The following is a 23,012-nucleotide window of genomic DNA, read 5'->3' on the forward strand; positions in this document are numbered from 1 at the left end:
GCGGATGGGGTAGGCAAAGATAGCTGCATTTCTATAGGTTCAATTCATCAATGTCGGTATCTCAGTCATAGATTGATGTTGTCCTCCATTGGCAGATTAAGCAAAGCTTTTTTAGCTATAAGACCCCATAATACCCGATTGAACAAGAGGTGATGAGATGGGAAAGGTGGGAGTGGCTATCTAGAAAATTTTCCATGGCTGAAAAACCAGGTGAAGAAAATTTTCCTAATTGATTTTCCATGAGAGGAAGCTTCTGTGAATTAATTAAGAACTATATCTAATACCCTAACATATAAAACTTCAAATATAACACAGAACATATAAAACTTCAAATCTACACCATGTACACAACACATAGTTTAGAAATTGAAATATAAAAGTTCAGAGTTTAGAAAACTTATCAGAGTTTAGATCGGTAAAAGGTGGAGGTGGAGGTGTGCAAGGTGGAGATGGCGGCGTGTGAGGTGGTGGTAGCAGCGGTGTGCAAGGTGGTAGCGGCGATGGAGTGCAGTGGAGGAGATAGAACCCTAGAAAAAAATCGAAGCAGAGAGAATAGGTAAAAAAAGCACGAGATTCTATTTTATAAAATGTTTAAAAATTTTAATATTTAAAACTTCTAATATTTGTTACTTAATTAAATGGTTAATAAGAAGTAGAATTGGTTTAGATGGTTAAGGCGATTAACAATGTTCCATTTGGTTAGGTGTTTGATTCTCCATGTCTACATTTTAGGTAAATATTTTTTATTTCATTTTATAAACGGGAATTAATCGGGATAATTTTTATGACTATATAATAATGTTATACCTTATTAATAAATTATAAATTTATATTATTGTAATTAGTTTACCAAACCTTACAAAATATATATTATATAATATTTCTCCTTATATAAAGTTAATGTATGAAATATAAATTTATTATTGCTGCACTTTCGGTTATTTCAGTTCGGTCCAATCCAATCCAATTCAATCCGGTTATCGGTCTGGTCCTGGATAAATTTCGGTCCAGTTCGGTCCAGTTCTTTGACAAAAAGTCAACGGTCCAATCCAGTTCGGTTCTCCAAAAAAAGTCAACGGTTCGGTCCAATTCCGGAGTTTTTTCCTCGGATATTCGGTCCGGTCCAGTATCTCCAGGATCCGCGTCCAGCCCTACCTATTTTGGTACCTTATCCTAAAAAACAATAAATTTTATGATTTGATAAATTAATATATGCACTATTCTATACCCATCATCATACTATTATTCTTTTGTTCCAGTTTATTTTATTTTCTTATACCAACTAAATTACGCAGGTGCATGCAATTTGCTTGCATTTAGCTATTAAACATCTCTCATTTTGCTTGAATAATGATTAATTTGGTATTGGAGCTATTGACTACTTAAGCATACATCATTATCCATTTTGACCATGACTATACCCATAACTAAACTTCTTTCATGCAAATACGTTTATAACTAATTAATCTGAAGGCTTCACATATATAGGGACCTAATTCGACAAATTAACCTGAGTTACTATTTCTATTCATCACCAATGTAATCTGAAATGCAATTATAAGTAAAAAACAATAGCATGATTCAGTTCAAAAGCAACATGATGAGAAGAATAGGGAACCATAGAATCATGCATAAGAACTATAAAAAGTGCAAAACAATAAAAAGCCAAAGCACCAAATTTGCAAATTGCAAGAAAAATCAAAACCTTCAATAGTAAAGTGTCAGCTTCCGGCCATCTTAAAAAATATTGTCATTTTTTCTTCTGATCTATCTATGGAGTCAAAGACATTTCATTTTTCTCTTCCCAACTAACTAAAATAAAAAAAAAAATTCCATATTTCATAACCTCATTGACTAAATTCCCAATATATATTCATCCAAATTCAAAAGCATCAAAACATCTTACCTAATATTATCCATCACATGATTTTGCAAATATAAATCGAACTTTCATCATATTTTCGGGAGCCCTGCCTCTCTGTAATGTAAACACATTCAAACACACATTTAGCAAGTAACACATGAATACTCAATTTGCTGCTCAGAGCCTTTAATATAGCAATGGTTCAACTGCTAATCCAGGACATTTCCTTTCTAAAACAGAGGAAATAATGATTGAAAGAGAAAATGGGAACAATATGAACTGAGATATAGAGCTTTCTTACCAAGTTACTGTACATTGAAGCTCCAGTTTTTAGCTTAGTTCATTGATCCCATTCAATCCATCTGAAAATGAGTCAATGACAGAACCAAGATAAACAAATGGCAGAACCCAAGAAGCTGATATTTCTGGATATAATCAACCATCATATTGCAAAAGTAAAAAAAATTAATTGATATTATAAACTGCGAAAGGGAAACAAAAGGATTAATGAATCAGGGCCGCTGCAAAGGAAACCCTAAATCGTTTTTCAAGGTGAATTTGCAAGGTGTGATGAGGGAAGGGAGAAACCATTTAGAGAGAGGAGAAGAAATGGAAACACATACAGTAACAAACAATTTGCAAAAATGAATAAAATAAGAAATTCATTATCAACAAAAGCTTTAAGAAAGGAAACAAAAAGCTTACCTATACTTTCGATCCAACAACAAAAGCACTCCAGAAAGACAAATCAAATCGCATAAAAGATGAAAGGAGAGCCATAGGATGGGAATGAGAAGAAATTTATCAGAAAGCCCATGTTGAAACCCAAAGCAACAACGTTCTATTTATATTTAGGGTTATCGAGAAAAAAAAGGGAATGAGAAGAAATTCATCAAACCTAACCGCAAGAAAATAGATCACAGATTTATAACAAAAGTTGAACCTAAACAGTGACCGATGAAAATTGAAAACGGATGTAGGAAAAAAACTGAAAAATTATATGTACACTTCAAAATTAGGTAAATAAAAAAAAACAGATTAAAAATACTGAATGAAGAACACACAAAAAATGAAGATCTGAATAATACCGGTTCTCAAAGAGATGCAAAGAGCAGATCCATTCAAAAAGGAACCACCGAACTCAGAGATATGTGTATTTCAACCATGGAAATGATTCGAGTTTTACTGTCTATAAGAAAAGACATGTGAAATAGCATTAATCAAAAAATTAAATAAACATATCTGAAGAAAATTGAAATCTACAAAATTAACGACATGTGAAAAGCAATGAAAATTGAAATCTACATAAAAAAACCATACCTGAACCGTAAATACCCGTTTTTCGAGCCGCAAAAAAAGACTGTAGGTGGGCTAGCAATCTGAAAATCGAAGTATCATAACCAATAAGCATTTGAAGGAATTTTAAGAGTGTAATGACGTGGAGATCGGATTCCTCAGACGTAATGAGCAATGACAATCCACGATAACAATAATAAACTGTGAATCAACGCAACTGTCTAACCAAAAGATTTCATCGGAAATCATATACAAAGTCCAACAATACACAGAGAAAGATAGCTCCTCAACGTAGAAACCGCTAGGAAAAAAAATAGCAACTGTAATCGGAGAAAAGAACTTACTGGAAGCGATCCGAAACGATTTCGCCATCGATCTAGAGTCGCTTTGTTGTCGCCTTCTTCAATTATAAAATCCGATGCAAATCCATGGGAAAGTAATCTGGAACCGAAGAAGATAGATGATGAAAGCGCGTGTGGCAGTTGAGAAAAAGGGGAAAAATGAGAGAAGGTGCTGGATGATGGAATATGATAGGGAATGAGTGGAGTAGAGAGATGAGAGAAGCTCCTGGAAACGATAGGGAGTGAGTGGAGTAGAGAGCATACAACCCTACAAATATCTAATTTACTAAAGGGGGCTTTAAAGAACGATGTCGTTTTAGTTAAATGAGGAGTATTTCTTTAAAAACTCCAGGGACAACATGCGAAAAAGTTGTTTTATAAGGCTTAAAAGACAATAAAACCAGAATGATGGAGAAAATTATAAGGGCTCAATTGGAAAACTAAGAAAAAAATGCCTAAAAGACAAAAAAACCAATTAAATAGAAAGCAGGCTGAAGATTAGAAGGGCTCAATTGGAAAAAAATTGGTTAAAAGTTCCAATTTCACTGTTTAGAATCATTCATCTTTAAAGTATAGAATAGATTAGTAAATCAATTACATTATTATAAAGTTTTTAAGTGTTTTTTTTAACCAAAGAATGAATGAATAGATTAATGAGCCATTAATCGGCAATAGTTTAACAAATCAGATGTAACATAACTTGAAATTGAATGAAAGAATGTAGGACAAGTAATGAAACGGGATGCTCTGGAAATAGCGTGAGCCAAACTGTTAGCTTGTCTGCAAATCCACTTGACAGAGTAAGTGTCGTTTTGAGATAGAATGTCGCGGAAAAGTCGTATAAGATCTCCGAATTCAGAATCATCCTCCGCGATCAAATTGATGGCATCAGCTACGAGTTTAGCATCAGTTTCGAAGATTACCTCACGAAATTGCATTTCCTTCGCCCATTTCATAGCAGCAAGCAGAGCCATGGCCTCTGCTTCTCGAGTTGGCGGTAGCGACTGTATGATTTCTTGGCGCCCGCCCAGTACCCTTCCATCGGAGTCTCTCACAACAGCACCTAGCCTTGTGGCTCCCTCCACCTCGAACGACGCTGCATCCGAGCAGCACGAGACCAGCCCCGCTGTTGGTTTGTGCCATTTCAAGCACGGGCGAGTAGCAGCAGCAGGCGAACTTCTTGTTGTTTTACGCAGCTGCTGTGCCTTTTTCCAGTCGTTATGTGTATCCGCAGCGCCAGCAGCGATCTTGTCCGCCTTTGTAATCTTATGGTCCCAGTGCTCCAAAGCCGGGTCAGGAACTGTTCAACCTCGACATTAGTTAACATCTACAGAACCCTGCAAAACCAGTCAGCAGCGTTAGAGGCGACATCTACCATATTGTTAAAACGCGTCAGCCAGCCCGCTAAGCTCCACACCTTCCTCACCATACTGCACTCAATAAAAAGGTGCCAATCGTCTTCCCACGACTCATTACACATAACACAGTCAACCGGCACCTGAATGCCCATTCGTTGGAGATTAACACGAGTAGGGAGACACCCTCTAGCAAGTTGCCATGCAAAGTAGCAGATTTGAACGGCATATCAGTAACCCATAAGATATTCCAAGCCCCATCCACATGATGCCTCTTACCACCTTCCATTGACACCTCCAATCTGTATGCACTTTTAACTGTATATTTTCCAAGTACATGTCCCGCCCAAATAATTATGTCCTTCGTATTTGGTGTGCTTGATAGGATTCTTCTCATCTCAATAATATCTCTATTAATAAACAGTTCATCTAAGAGTTCAAAATCCCAATCTCTAGAGTTAGGGATGAAGAGGTCGCATACTTTCAAATTTTCCAAGCCCTCAATTCTCGGTGTCTGTATAAATCCATTATTCTCATCTCGAAGCCAGCGATCCTCCCAAACCCGTACATCAGCCCCATCTCCAATTTTCCATCTTATACATTCTTTAATCACAAGCTGTGAACTCCAGATGCTTCGCCATATGAAACTGGGTGAGTGCCCTAACCTAGCTCCCAGGAAATCCCCTCTAGGATAGTATTTAGCTTTGAAGATTCTGCTGACAAGCGAAGAAGGATTGGAGTACAGGCGCTACCCATGTTTTCCCAGCATAGCAAGATTAAAGGCAATAAAGTTTCTGAAGCCAAGGCCTCCAAACGGTTTGGGTGTACAGAGTCTTTCCCAAGCCATCCAGTTTACTCCTCTTTCCCCAGATTTCTTATTACCCCACCAGAAAGAGTTTAGCATTCTTTGCAATTCCTCCATCGTGGACACATGGAGAAGAAATACGCTCATGAAGTATATTGGGATTGCTTGACCAGCCGCTCTGATTAAGGTGGCTTTTCCTGCTTTTGAAATACCCTTCCCACGCCATCTTTGGAGGTGATTCCAAAGTCTTTCTTTAAAGTGAGCGAAGATGGCCTTCTTTGATCTGCCTACTAGAGACAGTAAGCCTAGATACCTTCCAGTATTTAAGTTTTTAAGTGTTTAATCAACTCTTTAATTATTTTATTTGTATTTTAGATGAAATTATAAAATTTCTCCTAGTTATATACATAAAAAAAAAAACTTAGCTTTTAATTTCAAATTTAATCTAAATAGTTTTAATGATATTTTTGAAATATATACACCAAAATTAATATATACTTGTGTATACTAATCATACAAAAAATATATTATTTATTCTCTTAAGTTTTTTTAATATAATATTTTAATACTAACATTAATATTATTATGAATTTCCGATGACTTAAAAAAATCAGATTCTAATTGTTGAGAGGACTTACATATCGCTCCGCCTCTAGGGACGTCAACAATGACCGTGGAAATTAAACCCATGTGGGGATACCATAAGAGTCGTTTCCTTACCGTTGAGATCACCTTCACATGCAGAATATATAATTTCTTAAATTAAATGTTTAAGAGACCCTGCAAAAAAAAGGCTATCAATTCAAATATCTCATTTCATTTCTCTTAATTAGCTTACAAAAAACAATTATACAAATTAGTGAAATGCCTTACTTGGATCCCAAGATGTTTGAGACATTGTATAAAAATTCTATAAAGTTCCAGCAAATGAGTCACAGCTATTTCCGGAGGAAAAAGATAATCTACAGAAAAAATCACAAAAATGATCAAGAGGCGCTTACTCGCATTGTCAATGATTGCATGGAGTAATGTTCGAAAATGTAACTAAAGCTACCACATTCAAACAAACATGGAAAATTCTTCAAGTTTTCCCTCAAGGTGAAGAGAAACCAAAAAAAAGGTTCGATTGTAGTACTAAAAGGATTGCAATTTTCCATCTTAAACTTCTTCAAGATGTTCTTTGGAAAGAAAATTTGGGAAATTGTTGAGCGATTCCCGCAAGTGCACGGTATACGCTTGTAGTAATAAAAGATATCGATCCCACAGGGAACGTTTTTTTAACAAAACTTATTTTGAATCGGTTAAATTTACTTTTAAGGTTTATAATATGGAAAATTGTTTAATCGGTTTTGGTTTTGAAATTGCTAGAGTAAGAATTAGATTAGAATATGAAGATGTTAGAAAATATCTGATTTAAGAATGAATTTGCAAAACAGGGACGTTTTAGTACTTTAGAGAAGTAAACAAGTATATTTTTTGCATTAAGCAAAGAAAACAACTTTAAACTTTGTACGAATTATAAAGATGAAATAAATGACGGAACCTCTAATTAATTGGCTTTGAACGCGACAAAACCCTTTCGGGATAGTTGCCCTTAATCAAATTAAAACTCTTTCCAGATAATAATTTGCCTAAGTGTTCAACAAAGTTTCCTTGTAAAGATTTTGGATTAAATACGTTTTAATGAAAACACCAGCAGTCACTTTAGTGGATTAGTTACCATAAGTGCTGCATAAAAATCTATCGAATAGAACGGACTTTATTCGATGAAATATAAATTGATACAAGTTTACAGAGAACATGGAGCATTGAATTCTTCGACGGCGTGCAAGTGAACGAGTTGTCAATCCTTTCCTTGGGTTTCGTTAGAGTTTGTCAGGCTCAGGGGCGAATCCTCTACTCAATCTTCTCGTTGAATCTTCGTAATAGAGACTGGGTCGGTCTACTACCAAAATGAAAACTAAACTGGAACAATGTCTAAACGTTACTGAATTTGTTATTATTTAGTAAACAATGTGTGTACATCATATTGCTTTTGAACAGAATCGAAATCTAACTTCTTAATCACTTGATTCGGAATTCCTGCATAAATTCTACACTAATCTCTTTCTTCTACACATATATCATTATTTTTCATCAACTCTCCATCAACTCTTTATTTATAGATGTTGAAGAGTCTTGATTGAAGTGTCGTGTCCGTTGTGAAAGATCGTGTCTGTTGCGAAAGATCGTGTCCGCTGCGAAATGACGTCTTTATCCACCCGAACGATCGCGTTTCGTCGAAAACGAAAGTGTGTAACTAGGCTTCTTCAAACTCCTGCTCGTACCGAGAATATTAAATTCTCTACCGAGAATGGGGGAGCAACAATTTGTACTTCGGACGAAGGGAAGGAGAGGCTGAGGGACGCGTGTCGCGACCGTGAATATTGGGGGCCGCGGTCGCGGCACTGAGCATTTTTCACTTCTTTGGCTCTCGTTCGTGTCCTCAACTTGGCATTATTAATTTTCGTTGTCTTCGACTCCTTTTGTAGGGCTTTTCTTCTATTTTTTGAGCTCTTTTTACTCCTTTTTGGATTTTACCAAATATTTATGTACCTTGCATGAAAGAAACATATTCGGGAGTAAAAGTATTCTAAACAGTTATAAATAGCATAAATTCGTAGCAATATTGATGTAATAATTGATGATATTTTAGGTATATTTTGGGCTTAACAGAAATGAACATTCATATTCATTTTACTTCACCTCATGCCAATATAATAGGACGTGAGACTCGTGTCAATCATTCCAAATTCATGAGCCATTATATTCTTGCACTCTTCAAACATTTAAAGATTATTCCTTGTGAAATAAGGTTGTCCTCGTGAAATAGATCTATCTCTCACTTTTCATAAATGAGATATTCATGCGAGTATGTGATAAAAAAATTAATATTTTCTTGAAAATATTTGTCAATGCAGTTGTTGTAGGCTCTTAGCTTTTGCTTGAGACCATATAATGTCTTCTTCAATTTTAGTACTTTATCATCATGGCCCTCTTCCTCCAAAAATCTATTGAGGAAAGATGATTTAACATCCATTTGATGAATCTTCCACCTGCTTTGAGAAACAACTAAAATAACGAGTCTCATCATTCTTACAATATGAACAAAACTTTATTGTAGTCAATATCAGGTTGTTGAGTGAATTCTTTTGCCACCAATCCTTCTTTATGTCTTACAACTTCACATTTTGCAACCTTCTTTGTCTTGAACATCCATTATGAGTTTTTTACTAACCGAAAGTTAAGTTAGTTCCAACATCTTGTTCTTCTCAATCACTTGAATCTCTTCTACTATGACTTTTCTTCATTGCTCATTTTTAATAGCTTATTCTTCATTTATCGGCTAATTATCGATATAATGAGAATAAAGAATTAGTTTATTACTATTTCTTGTAACGTCATAAAGATCTTCAAAACATCTTAATGCCCTTCTCTTAGGCTCTCGTTCAGACTGTCTTCTTTATTGGAATATGCACTCGAACTTGATGTGTTTGTTGGTGTTGTGGTTGATTCTACACAATTATTGTTTTCATCCATTAGGAAAGGATAAAAACTATATTTCTTTTCTCTATCAATGCTTCAATTTCAAACTGCTTTTTCGTCAATGGTGACATTTCTGTGGAATCAAACTGACTAAAAATTACGATATTTTTTGAAGCTCGATCGAAAGCATCAGATATTTTTACTTTTATAAGGATGGACATTCTTTATATAGTTGGATTGGTGAGTCGATACATGGAAGCACATATGGTGTCACACTAGAACGGAGCCAAAAGGATTTTCCGTTAGGTAAAAGGTGTTGGTCCCGTGTAACTTAATATGATTAGTTCCAGGGGGGTTAGGAACTAATATAACTTTTTTGCTTAGTAATGCTAACTTAATTAAATGTTTGATAATTTAACTCAGCTTTAGGTCAGCAAGGCTGAGTGAAGTGTGAGACAGCTTTAATCAGACACTGACTAGAGCTGTTTCAATTGTGAGTTGGGAAATAACACTTTAGGTCAGCTTCCAACTCAGCACTCTGATTACTCAGCGTCGGCTTATACAAATTGTACACTGAGTAATTTAAGCAAGCAACACATACATATATATCAAGAGAAAGGGTTAGAGATTACTCAGCAGTCTTATCCTGGTTCGGCCTCACCGCCTACGTCCAATCCCCAGAATCCCTCCGGGCTTTTTCAATCCACTACTGAGCTCTTTAAAGGTAGAGCACAAACCGTTTACAATAGCAACTGAGTATGCAAAAGTACCGTCCTCTATTCATCTACTCAATCCTATCTCACATTGAATACTATAACCAAGTACCCAGAATTTCTCTACCACTGAGTACTATAACCGAGTACTCAGCACGACTCTTCTAACCTTTACAATTGATACAAGATTGTTCTCACAAAACGAAGAACACTTTAGATGAATACAAATTCACTCTAGACTTTGACACAATGATTGGAAATTAGGTGTAAGAACTTGCTTTCTTTTCAGACAGCTTCTATTTTGGATTTTCACTTTTGTGAAGATTTGCTATTCTGTCTGTGTTTTTGCTTGTATGTGTCGTAGGGATCCAAGTGATGAATTTGTCCTTTTATAGTGAATTCTGAAGCTTCAAATCATTTGAATTCGGACATATCTATTGGGAGTAACAGTCTTCTTTTGTCATTGAATGGTTAGCTTCCAGAATCGCAGGCCAATCCTGTCTTCTGATTTGCGCAGGAGGCAGGCTTGCCAGTTTCATCTTCTTGCACCAGGTTTCGTCTTCTAGCGCCAGATTTATCTTCAAGCTAAATGCCAGACGGTCCATGCGTCTCTAAAAGGTCTTTGATCACATTTCTGAGGCTTCTGATTTGTTGCAGAGATCTGTCGGACATTGTCTTTTAGTAAACGGATCATTGGCGCTGACCTGACGAATACACAGCTTGATTGTTTGACTTTGCCTTTAAGATTTCCTTTGTCGGGACTGAGTAACATCTTACTTAGCTTCTTTGATCGGCTTTGTCTTCAAGCGTTAAATTCTCTACCGAGAATGGGGGAGCAACAATTTGTACTTCGGATGAAGGGAAGGAGAGGCTGAGGGACGCGTGTCGCGACCGTGAATATTGGGGGCCGCGGTCGCGGCACGGAGCATTTTTCACTTCTTTGGCTCTCGTTCGTGTCCTCGACTTGGCGTTATTAATTTTCGTCATCTTCGACTCCTTTTGTAGGGCTTTTCTTCTATTTTTGAGCTCTTTTTACTCCTTTTTGGATTTTATCAAATATTTATGTACCTTGCATGAAAGAAACATATTCGGGAGTAAAAGTATTCTAAACAGTTATAAATAGCATAAATTCGTAGCAATATTGATGTAATAATTGATGATATTTTAGGTATATTTTGGGCTTAACAAATCTTCACACTTAATCTTTTGCTAGTCCCGAGCAAAATTTCACTGAATTCATTCTCAAACTAATCTCTTTATGAAAATAAAACATATATCTTGGCATTACCTTTTAAATTAGCTAAGCCGAAAAGACTAACTTCGCATGGCAAATTTATACGCAAAATAAGCACGCATGTTAATGAATCTTTCATCTCAAAGCATTTCAAAGCACTAAAATTTTCTTTCCCAAACCTAGACTAATATACGAGATATATTAGTATGAATAAGTACTTGATTTAAAAAAAAATTTTGCTTGGTTACGCCCGAAATAAGGGTGGTTTCAACCGTAACCTTATACGTATTTTTACTTTGCTTAGTGTTTGCTTAAGAGGTACCGACCATGCCATGGGTGGACGCAATGGTTACTTTAAACTTAAACAAATTTATTATTTTTTCATTTTTTGCTTTTATGTCTTAAACGTTCCTTCCATACCTCGATTGTGATAAGGGTGGTCGCAACCGTAGCCAAAAGTAAACGGTACTTAATTTTCTTCCCTTTCATACCTCGATTGTGATAAGGTTGGTCTCAATCGTGGCCAAAAGTTAAGAATTCAACTAATTGATTAATTAATATGAATTTATAAAATTGAAATTGGGAAAAAGAAAGATAGCACATTCATCCTATATTGACTTAAAATTCAACATGTATTATGGCTAAAGTTTCCTTAAAAACTTCAATTGGTGTTAATGTAAGACGAAATCAAACCGAGCTAAAAATTGTTAGTTCAATTTAATGCCTATAAACCTAATTGAAAACTTAAAATAAGATTTATTGTATCATGATTTCATGATATAAAACAGAGATTGAAAATAAAGAATTTATTTAATTAAAATACATTCACTCGAGACAATTTTATTTAAAATCGTATCGGAGATTTGTGAAAAATTTGAAAAATATTACCTGTATAGAAATATCATTTCTAACGATAATGATAACCTAAAAATAATCATATTAACTTATGATTAATTTTAAAAACATATGAAAATGTAAAGTTAATAAAAATAGCGTTTTTGAAACAAGTTTATGTTGCAAAATACGTTGCATTTGTTATAAATGATTCGTTGCATTTGTTATTTGTGCTAGAAAAACGAAAATGATGTACATCTCCTCCCACACTTAAATTGGACCATGTCCTCATTGGTGCAAAAGCGAGATATCAAGAATAATAAGCACAAAAATTAAGCATACGAAATAAAGATAGGAATGGTGCAAATGAAACATTCAACATAAAATTAAAAATTGAATATTGTACCAAACATATGATAATAAAAATTGTACCAAATTATAACAAGATAATAAAATTAAAGAAAACAACCTAAGCTTGAGGTGGGGAATCGGGAGGTGTAGGTGACGTCTCCACATTGCGGCGTCGAAAAAAGGAAAGCATCCGATGCCGAGTCGATCGATGTTCACGCCTCAAAAGGTTGAGGTTGTCATTCATCACCATATTGTTTTCAACCAAATCATCAATTCTTAAATTCATTTGACGATTGTTGGAATTGATTTGGTTCAAAATCCTCCGCAAATCTACCGGATCATCCTCCGCTTAAGGTGCTTGGGGTTGTGCTTGAGCCGGTGGTTCATCCTCCTCGCCTTCCGCCTCTCCGCCACCTTCGGTACCTACAAATTGAGAACTTGAAGCGCCACCACCCATAGTGCCACAAAGATGGGCAATTCGGGTAGCATAGGAAATAAAGACGGGAGGTCCTTGTGGAAGTAATAAATGAGCTTGCTCAAGGGCCGAGATGTCCAAAAGCGGAACATACCCACGGTAGGTGGACATGTCATAATCGGCCAACTCACCCCGTGATCCCAACACAATAGCGGTGATAAAATTACAAAGAGGGATCTGAATGGTACTAGCCCTCGAAGCACGAAACAAATTATCAAACAAAATACCAATGCTATCAATCCGCAAGCCTTTAAGCAAGCTATCCAAAACATACAAATCCTGAACCTGAATCTTGGAACTCCCAACACAACCAAACAAGGAAAAACTCAAATACTTATGAAAGAAGAACACACAATTGTCCTTAATCAACTTGCTTGAAGTGTTTTTCGAATTAAAATAATCTTGGTCCGAAAGAGTTTGCCAAACCGCATCATTATCAAAATCTTTAGGCTTATCATAAAAATTAGAAGTAGGGAAACCAAACATGTTTCCCATTGCTTCATAGTCAATGGTGTACGTGATACCATTATTCCTAAAAGAGATTGTGGTTTTCTTCTTGTTCATGGTTAAAGTGACCAAAAATTCCACTACATATTCATTAATACGCAGGAAACGCATATTAACGAATTCTTGCCAACCCAACGCTTCAATAAAGGCATCAATTCGAGTAGAGAAATTTAATGCTCTTACCGAATGGAAATCTAAGAAGTGCATATCTACAAATTGGCGGTCGGCTTGAGAAAAATGTTTGAAACGAGCGGCTTCCTCCTCTGAATAGATATCGAAATAAGCTCCGCATTGAACCCGAAGGCGATTAGCTTCCGTAACAGCGGGCTTGTTACCAACACGCTTAGTCCTAACCATGGTGATGGGGTTTAGTGTTTTTAGGGTTTGAGAAGAAGAAGAAGAAGAAAAAGGAATTGAGATAAAAAGTAAAGCTTGAAGATGAGTTTGGGGGTGTTGAATTGGAAGTGATTGAAAATAGAAAAGAGGATAGAAATTGGAGTGAATAAATTGGGAAGAGTAAAAGTAGATTTTTAGGGAAGAGTTTGGAGTAAAGGATTGGGTAAAAATAGAGGTGATGTGAGGTTTGTGTAAGAGGTAGGTTTATATAGGGTTGTATAGGTAGGTGAATAGGTAGAATAGGAATAGGAATAGGCAAAATTTAGTGTCAAAATCGGATTGAAATGGGCAAATTATACGCGTGTTGCGACCGCGAATGGCAAAGCCGCGGCCGCGGCACGTGATTTTCAGGGAATTTTCGCCCTGAAATCGGTCCAGTTTTGCTGCTCATACCGAGAATTAGAATTATTAATTCTCGGTAGAGAATTGGTAAAAATGGCCTATTTGGGTGTCTATTGACTTGGTTTGTGCAATTTTGTTGATGGAATGGTTCCTGAACTTAATATTAAGTGTTCCTGCACTTAAAAACTAAAATAAATGACATTAATTGCAAGGAAAACCAAAAGTTTAAACTTAATAAATTGAATTAAAGTGTAATAAATTGGCTTATGAATAATTAATGAAACTTAAAAGTTCATTTATGCATACAAGTTAAGAGAACCATATTAAATTCATAATAAGTGCATTTTAATACATATTTAATACATGAATTGAAATGATAAAAAGATAACTTAATTCATTGAAAATAAATTGAGTTACAAATAGAATTAAATGTGGATATATGTGTGGAAAAATAGAAAACCATATTAGTTCATTTGAATCCTTTTTATCTTAATTTGAGTAAGAATAATTAGAATCGACCCATATGAAATATGCTAAGTATAGATAATGGATAAGTCTAATAAAATTAAGAATTGAACTAAATAAGATCTTTATTATATAAACATATGTACAAATAATGAAAACAAACCAATAATTAATAAAAAACAAAATATATACAAAAATAAAATGAAAAACATAAACTATTCTACATATTCATCCCTATCAAACGGGATATTTCTGGCCTTAATACGATCAATTTGAAACTGCACGAAAGTTTCACGTTCCAGTGCAGACAAAAATTGAGGCCCTGCTCGAAAGACACGTTTCACAAGTCCTTCGTGCTCGAGAAATTCATAGTCAATTGTCGGGAAGAATTCATCATCACTCCAGGGAACATCAATGGTACCCTTTGAACCGAGAATTATTCCACAGATTATATTGCCGAACCCAATCTTCTTATCTTTGGATTGAGAAACGGCGACAAGACCCTCCATCAGAATCTTTGAAGAATCTACTGCATTTCCCTGGAATATATCTCCAAGGACATAAAGATCTGTGTCACGGACCACACTACTGAAGGTGCGCCCGAATAAACTGTGACACAGAAATTTGTGCAAATACAGCATGGAACTGGAGTGAAAAGATTTATTGTAGGCGAGTTTTGGATTGAATCGCCAGAATCCAGTGAGCATTCTCCAAATATCAGTGGATGTCATGTCTCTTCCAGGATGACGTTTGATTGTATCCCTTGGGGGAAAACCAAACCAAGCATGCAACTCGGGATAGCCGAAAGTGAAGATTTCGCCTTCTCGATGAAAACTGAGACGTACTCATCGTTTATTAGTGAAACGCACGGTACAAAAGAATTCGAGTATCCAGTCACCTATTATTGGAAATCGCATTTGGGCGAATTTTGTCCACCCTAAGCGCTCCATATAGCGGCTCATGTCATCACTAATTCCAAGTTGGTTGTTAAGAAATTCATCCATATACAACATTCCGGTGAAGAATTTGTAACAGAGATTCCAATAACGCCTACCTTCATCGTGATTGAAGATAGGAAAAGGAGCCCCATATCGCTTGGATAAGTCTAGGCGTTTTTTGATTGAGGCAGCATTGTGCCTAGATGATTTGTATTTGGTAGGCATGGTGCAAAGTTTGTGTTACTTTAGCAAAGAACGTTGTTTGCGTAGAAAATCAGAGTTCTGACAAAGATGAAAAGAATTGTAACAGAACTCGAATCCTCTAGGATTAATTTATAAGAGTTTTAGATGAAAAGAGGTGTTGTTTTAATTATGAGAAGGTATAAAATTACACCTTTTGGGAACGAAAAAACTTAAGGTTTCGTTTGGCAAGAGGTTCGTCGAAAGGGTTAGGATGTTTCAGACCTGATAGCGCATAAATTACGCGTGTCGCGACCGAGAATGGCTAAGCCGCGGTCGCGACACGTGATTTCCTTGCGGAAATCAGGCATCGATAGCTCTTCCTGATTCACGGTAGAGAATTTAAAATTCTCGGTATGAACAGAGAAATCCGAACCTGTTTGGACTATTCTTTAAAAGGAGATTCTCGGCAGGGAATTCTAAATTCTCGGCAGAGAATTGCCTGAAACTTCAAATTCATCTTAATTTCCTAAAAATTAAATCTAAAATCATGAAATAAAAATGTTTTATGCATTTAAATCATAACATAAAGTCATCTAATCATAAAAATGGCATTTTGGAAAAAATAAAATAAAATTAAACTAAAATAAAATAAAATAAAATAAATGAACAAAAATATAAAAACAATAAAACAAAATAAACTGTGTAAGATAAACTGAGTAATTTATACGTCAGATAATCTTGTTACGAACGGAATTTCAATTTGTGAAATATTTTCGTAATAGATTTTACATCGATTACCATTAACTTTGAATCGAACTCCGGTAGGACCTTCCAGTTCTAAAGAACCATAATCGAATGTTTTGACGACTAAATATGGTCCTAACCATCTGGACTTAAGTTTTTCTGGAAATAAACGAAGTCGTGAATTAAATAACAGCACTTTATCCCCAACATTAAAGTGTTTGACTTTAATTTTGGCATCGTGCCATTTTTTCACTTTTTCTTTATAAATCTTTGCATTTTCGTAAGATAGATGACGTAACTCATCTAACTCATTCAAATGGAGCAAACGTTTCTTACCTGCTTGTTGTAAATCAAAGTTTAGTTCTCTAATATCCCAATAGGCTTTATGTTCTAATTCGACTGGCAAATGACATGCCTTCCCATACACTAAGCGGTACGGAGTCATTCCTATTGGTGTTTTAAATGCAGTACGGTATGCCCATAGCGCATTATTGAGTTTAGAAGACCAATCTTTTCTAGAAGATGAAACTGTTTTCTCGAGAATCCATTTGAGTTCTCTATTTGATATCTCCGCCTGACCATTTGACTGAGGATGGTACGGCGTTGATACGCGGTGGCGTACTCCATACTTTTTCATAAGCGTTTCAAAACTCTTGTTTATAAAATGAGTACCACCATCACTAACGATGACTCTTGGACAACCAAATCTACAAAATATATCGTCAAGAAAATTAACGACAACTTTAGAATCGTTCGTCGGGGTTGCAATTGCTTCAACCCACTTTGAAACATAATCAACGGCAACTAATATGTAAGTTTTACCATTGGAAGGGGGGAAAGGTCCCATGAAATCTATTCCCCACATATCGAAGACTTCAACTTCTAATATGGTTGTGAGGGGCATCTCATCTTTCCTTCCTAGATTTCCTGTTCTTTGGCACTTATCACAACGAGTAATAAATGAACGGACGTCCTTAAACATCGTAGGCCAAAAGAAACCGCTTTCAAATATTCTAGCTGTTGTCTTGTTAACTCCATTATGTCCTCCGTAAGAGCTAGAATGGCATTCCGACATTATGGATTCGTATTCATTTTCACCAACGCATCTCCTAATTATCCCGTCACCACAAGTTTTGAACAAAAAAGTATCTTCCCAAAAATATTGTTTAATATCGAAGAAAAATTTCTTCTTTTGTTGGAAATCTAATCCTTCCGGAACAAGATTGGCTGCAAGATAATTTGCAATATCTGCATACCAAGGTGACATGGCACTTTTTATTTGATAGAGGTGTTCATCAGGGAAATCATCTCGTATACCGATAGTTTCACCTATAGGACCGTTTTCATCTTCAAGTCTCGATAGATGATCGGCGACAAGGTTTTCTATTCCCTTTTTATCTTTGATTTCTATATCAAATTCTTGTAACAATAAAACCCATATAATTAGACGCGGTTTTGCATCCTTCTTAGCAAATAAATATCTTAATGCTGCATGATCAGTATAAATAATAACTTTTGAACCTAATAAATATGACCTAAACTTGTCACATGCAAAAACTACAGCTAACATTTCTTTTTCTGTTGTGGTGTAGTTTAATTGTGCACCAGACAGTGTGTGACTTGCATAATAAATGACATGAAGTTTCTTATCCTTCCTTTGACCTAAAACACATCCGACAGCTAAATCACTTGCATCACACATAATTTCAAATGGTAAATCCCAATCGGGTTTAGCAATAATAGGTGCACTGACTAAAGCAGTTTTCAATGTTTCGAAAGCTTTAACGCATTCTTCATTAAAATCAAAGGTAGAATCTTTCATGAGTAAATTAGTAAGTGGTTTAGAAATTACAGAAAAATTCTTAATAAATCTTCTGTAAAAACTAGCATGTCCTAAGAATGATCTTACTCCCTTAACAGTAGTTGGAGGGGGTAATTTCTCTATTACTGAGGTTTTTGCTCTATCTACTTCTAATCCTTTTTCAGATATTTTATGACCTAAAACAATTCCTTCGTCAACCATGAAATGACATTTTTCCCAGTTTAATACCAAATTTGTTTCTTCACACCTAGACAAAACTTTATCCAATTTTTCTAGGCACGAATCAAAAGAATCTCCATAAACTGAAAAATCGTCCATAAAAACTTCCATGATATCTTCAATGAAATCATTAAAAATCGCAGTCATACAATGTTGAAATGTTGCAGGTGCGTTACATAGACCAAAGGGCACTTTTCTATATGCAAATGTTCCGTAAGGACATGTGAAGGTTGTTTTATCTTGGTCATCCAAGTAAATGTATATTTGAAAAAATCTGGAGTAACCATCAAGAAAACAGTAGAAAGCATGACCAGCTATCCTTTCGATCATTTGATCAATGAAAGGAAGAGGAAAATGATCTTTCCTAGTTGCTTTATTTAGATTTCTATAATCTATACAAACCCTCCAACCAGTGGTGGTTCGTGTAGGTATTAATTCACCTTCTTCATTCCTTACAACTGTTATGCCTCCCTTTTTAGGTACACAATGGATTGGACTAACCCATTCACTATCCGAAATAGGGTAGATAATTCCATTGTCCAGAAGTTTAGTAATCTCATTTTTTACTACTTCTTTCATGTTCAGATTTAGGCGTCTTTGCCTATCCGCTTTAGGTGGCTTATCTTCTTCTAAGTGAATTCTATGCATTACAATACTTGGATTAATACCTTTTAAGTCTGAAATTTGCCAACCCATACTTCCTATCCTATTTCTAACAACTTCTTTCAATTTCTCTTCTTGGACTTGTGTTAATTTGTTAGAGATAATAATAGGTAGAGAATCGCCTTCGCCTAAGAAAGCGTACCTCAAATGACTCGGTAATTCTTTAAGTTCTAATTTAGGTGGAACTATAATTGAAGGCGGAATTGGTCCATCTTCTCGAATCAAAGGTTCTGGGTCCTTATCCTCTAGTTCCTCACTCATTATAGGTTCTATTATTTCTTCTTTCTGAATAATGTCATTTACACATTCTTCAATTAAATCAAGTTTCATACAAGCGAAATCTTCCATAGGATATTTCATCGCTTGGTTCATATCAAACTCAATCTTATCATCTCCTATTCGTAAAACTACTTTCCCTTCCGATACATCAACTAGAGCACGTCCCGTGTTCATGAACGGTCTACCAAAGATTAGCGGACAATTTACATCATAAGCAAAATCTAAAATAACGAAATCGGTAGGAAAAATAAATTTGTCAACTTTAACTAAAACATCATCAATTATACCATATGGTCTTTTAGTGGTTTGATCCGCTAATTGTAAAACCATATTGGTACGTTTGATGTCTTCTTCTAAGCCTAACTTATTAAAAATAGATAATGGCATCAAGTTAATGCTTGCTCCTAAATCACAAAGACAACTTGGGAATTCTATATCTCCCAATTTACACGGAATGGTAAAACATTCGGGATCTTTGAGTTTTGTGGGCAAATTCCTTGACACAATCGAACTGCAATCTTCAGTTAGCGAAATGGATGAAATTCCTTCCCAACTGATTTTCTTTGAAATTAAATCTTTGAGGAATTTACCATAATTGGGAATTTGCGTAATTGCATCCATAAACATCAAATTAATATGCAAATTTTTAAGTTTGTCTAAAAATGTTAAAAGTTGTTTATCATAGTCCTTGTTGCGGACTTTGTGTGGAAAAGGTGGTTTGGGTACAAAAGTTTTTGTACTAGAGTCAATCGGTGCATCTTTTTGTTTTAATATATCTTCTTTGGGCTTCGGTAAATCAGTTCCAGGTAAAGTCGAATTTCCGGGCATTTCCGGGCCTAAGTAGTTTTTTCCTGAACGAAGAGTGATAGCCTTAACATGCTCTTTCGGATTTTCTTCCGTATGGCTTGGAAGACTTCCCTCTTTGCGGGATGGAATTGATTTAGCGAGTTGTCCAATTTGAATCTCCAAATTATGGATGCTAGATGATTGGTTTTTAATAAGCTGATCGAATTTATTCTCGATCCGTTTAAAACCATCGTCGTGATTACTTATTTTTCCGCTCATCGCATCAATGAATTTGTCGATTTTAGAAGATAAAGTGCTAATCGAATCTCTTGATTGATTTTGATAATTAGTAGTACGATTTGATTAACATTATTATTGTCTCTCCAGTTAAAGTTAGGATGATTTCTCCATCCAGGATTATATGTATTGGAATAAGGGTTATTATTTTGGTTTTGTCCTTGGACAAAATTTACCTGTTCAATTTCACTCATACCTTCGTAATCCACATCCGTTTGGATTGGTTGACCATTAGGATCACACGGTGCCATAAACCTATCAATTTTGTGCGACAAGGCAGAAAATTGGGCTTGCAACATCGCTACTGGATCAAGATTCACTATACCTTTTACTGATGAAGTAGTTGAGGATAATGGTTTCGCTACTGGTATGTGTCCACGTTCTGCGGGCCACATACTGCTGTTGATTGCCATTTCCTCTAAAAGTTCTCTTGCTTGGGCAGATGTTTTCTTCATGAATAACCCTCCAGACATAGCGTCCAATGAACCTCTAGTTGTAGGATTTAGTCCATTATAAAATGTTTGCATTAAAAGTTCAGCGGGCAATTGGTGGTGTGGGCATAAACGTTGAAGTTCTTTAAAACGTTCTCAAGCCTCATAAAGATTTTCACTATCATTTTGAGAAAAAGATGTTAACTCTTTAATGACTCTTGCGGTTTTTGCTACAGGGAAAATTTTTGATAAAAATGCTTGGGCTAATTGCTCCCAAGTCTCAATTGATGCGGCTGGCATAGAAGTTAACCATTCTTTGGCTCGATCCTTCAAAGTAAAAGGAAAAAGGCGAAGTTTGATTGCTTCTGCAGTTACATCAGTAATTTTAAAAGTGTCACAAATTTCTAAGAAATTTGTCAAATGGGTATTAGGATTTTCGTTAGGTAACCCGTAAAACGTTACATTATTTTGCAACATATTAAGCAACGCATGCTTAATTTCAAAATGATGTGCATTAATTTGGGGTCTAACTATACTGTTTGTTACACCGGCCACTCCTGGCCTAGCGTAATCCATAAGTGTGGCCATAACTTCTGGCTCGGTAATTTTAGTTTTTATTGGGGTTTGGTTTTTCTTTTTCTTTCTTGTTCTTTTTAAGAGTTCTTTCAATTTCTGGGTCAATAGGATCTGGTGACGTGCCCGAACTTCGAGAACTGCGCATGAACTTGAAATTTCGCACGAACAAAAACTACCTACAAAACAGAATTTGAAAAAAAATAAATATGTTAGTAATTGAAAATAATTAAAAATATAAAAGTTTGAATGAGTATGAATAAACCTAGATTCGTAATAAAACACGAAAAATTTAAAATTTTGTCAAAAATTTTGGCGTTCCCCGGCAACGGCGCCAAAAACTTGTTGAGCGATTCCCGCAAGTGCACGGTATACGCTTGTAGTAATAAAAGATATCGATCCCACAGGGAACGTTTTTTTAACAAAACTTATTTTGAATCGGTTAAATTTACTTTTAAGGTTTATAATATGGAAAATTGTTTAATCGGGTTTGGTTTTGAAATTGCTAGAGTAAGAATTAGATTAGAATATGAAGATGTTAGAAAATATCTGATTTAAGAATGAATTTGCAAAACAGGGACGTTTTAGTACTTTAGAGAAGTAAACAAGTATATTTGTTTGCATTAAGCAAAGAAAACAACTTTAAACTTTGTACGAATTATAAAGATGAAATAAATGACGGAACCTCTAATTAATTGGCTTTGAACGCGACAAAACCCTTTCGGGATAGTTGTCCTTAATCAAATTAAAACTCTTTCGAGATAATAATTTTCCTAAGTGTTCAACAAAGTTTCCTTGTAAAGATTTTGGATTAAATACGTTTTAATGAAAACACCAGCAGTCACTTTAGTGGATTGGTTACCATAAGTGCTGCATAAAAATCTATCGAATAGAACAGACTTTATTAGATGAAATATAAATTGATACAAGTTTACAGAGAACATGGAGCATTGGATTCTTCGACGGCGTGCAAGTGAACGAGTTGTCAATCCTTTCCTTGGGTTTCGTTAGAGTTTGTTAGGCTCAGGGGCGAATCCTCTACTCAATCTTCTCGTTGAATCTTCGTAATAGAGACTGGGTCGGTCTACTACCAAAATGAAAACTAAACTGGAACAATGTCTAAACGTTACTGAATTTGTTATTATTTAGTAAACAATGTGTGTACATCATATTGCTTTTGAACAGAATCGAAATCTAACTTCTTAATCACTTGATTCGGAATTCCTGCATAAATTCTACACTAATCTCTTTCTTCTACACATATATCATTATTTTTCATCAACTCTCCATCAACTCTTTATTTATAGATGTTGAAGAGTCTTGATTGAAGTGTCGTGTCCGTTGTGAAAGATCGTGTCTGTTGCGAAAGATCGTGTCCGCTGCGAAATGACGTCTTTATCCACCCGAACGATCGCGTTTCGTCGAAAACGAAAGTGTGTAACTAGGCTTCTTCAAACTCCTGCTCGTACCGAGAATATTAAATTCTCTACCGAGAATGGGGGAGCAACAATTTGTACTTCGGACGAAGGGAAGGAGAGGCTGAGGGACGCGTGTCGCGACCGTGAATATTGGGG

The 23,012-nt window shown here is 35.6% G+C and overlaps 1 non-coding gene across 1 annotated transcript; it reads left to right on the forward strand.

The window, feature by feature from the left end:
- The first annotated feature begins 20,977 nt into the window (after positions 1 to 20,977).
- Positions 20,978 to 21,084, forward strand: LOC136207651 (small nucleolar RNA R71). The gene has a single exon (XR_010676781.1). It is a non-coding gene; the product is annotated as a small nucleolar RNA R71 (small nucleolar RNA).
- The last annotated feature ends 1,928 nt before the right edge of the window (positions 21,085 to 23,012 follow it).

The sequence above is a fragment of the Euphorbia lathyris genome, chromosome 9, assembly GCF_963576675.1.
Source record: "Euphorbia lathyris chromosome 9, ddEupLath1.1, whole genome shotgun sequence".
NCBI lineage: Eukaryota > Viridiplantae > Streptophyta > Magnoliopsida > Malpighiales > Euphorbiaceae > Euphorbia > Euphorbia lathyris.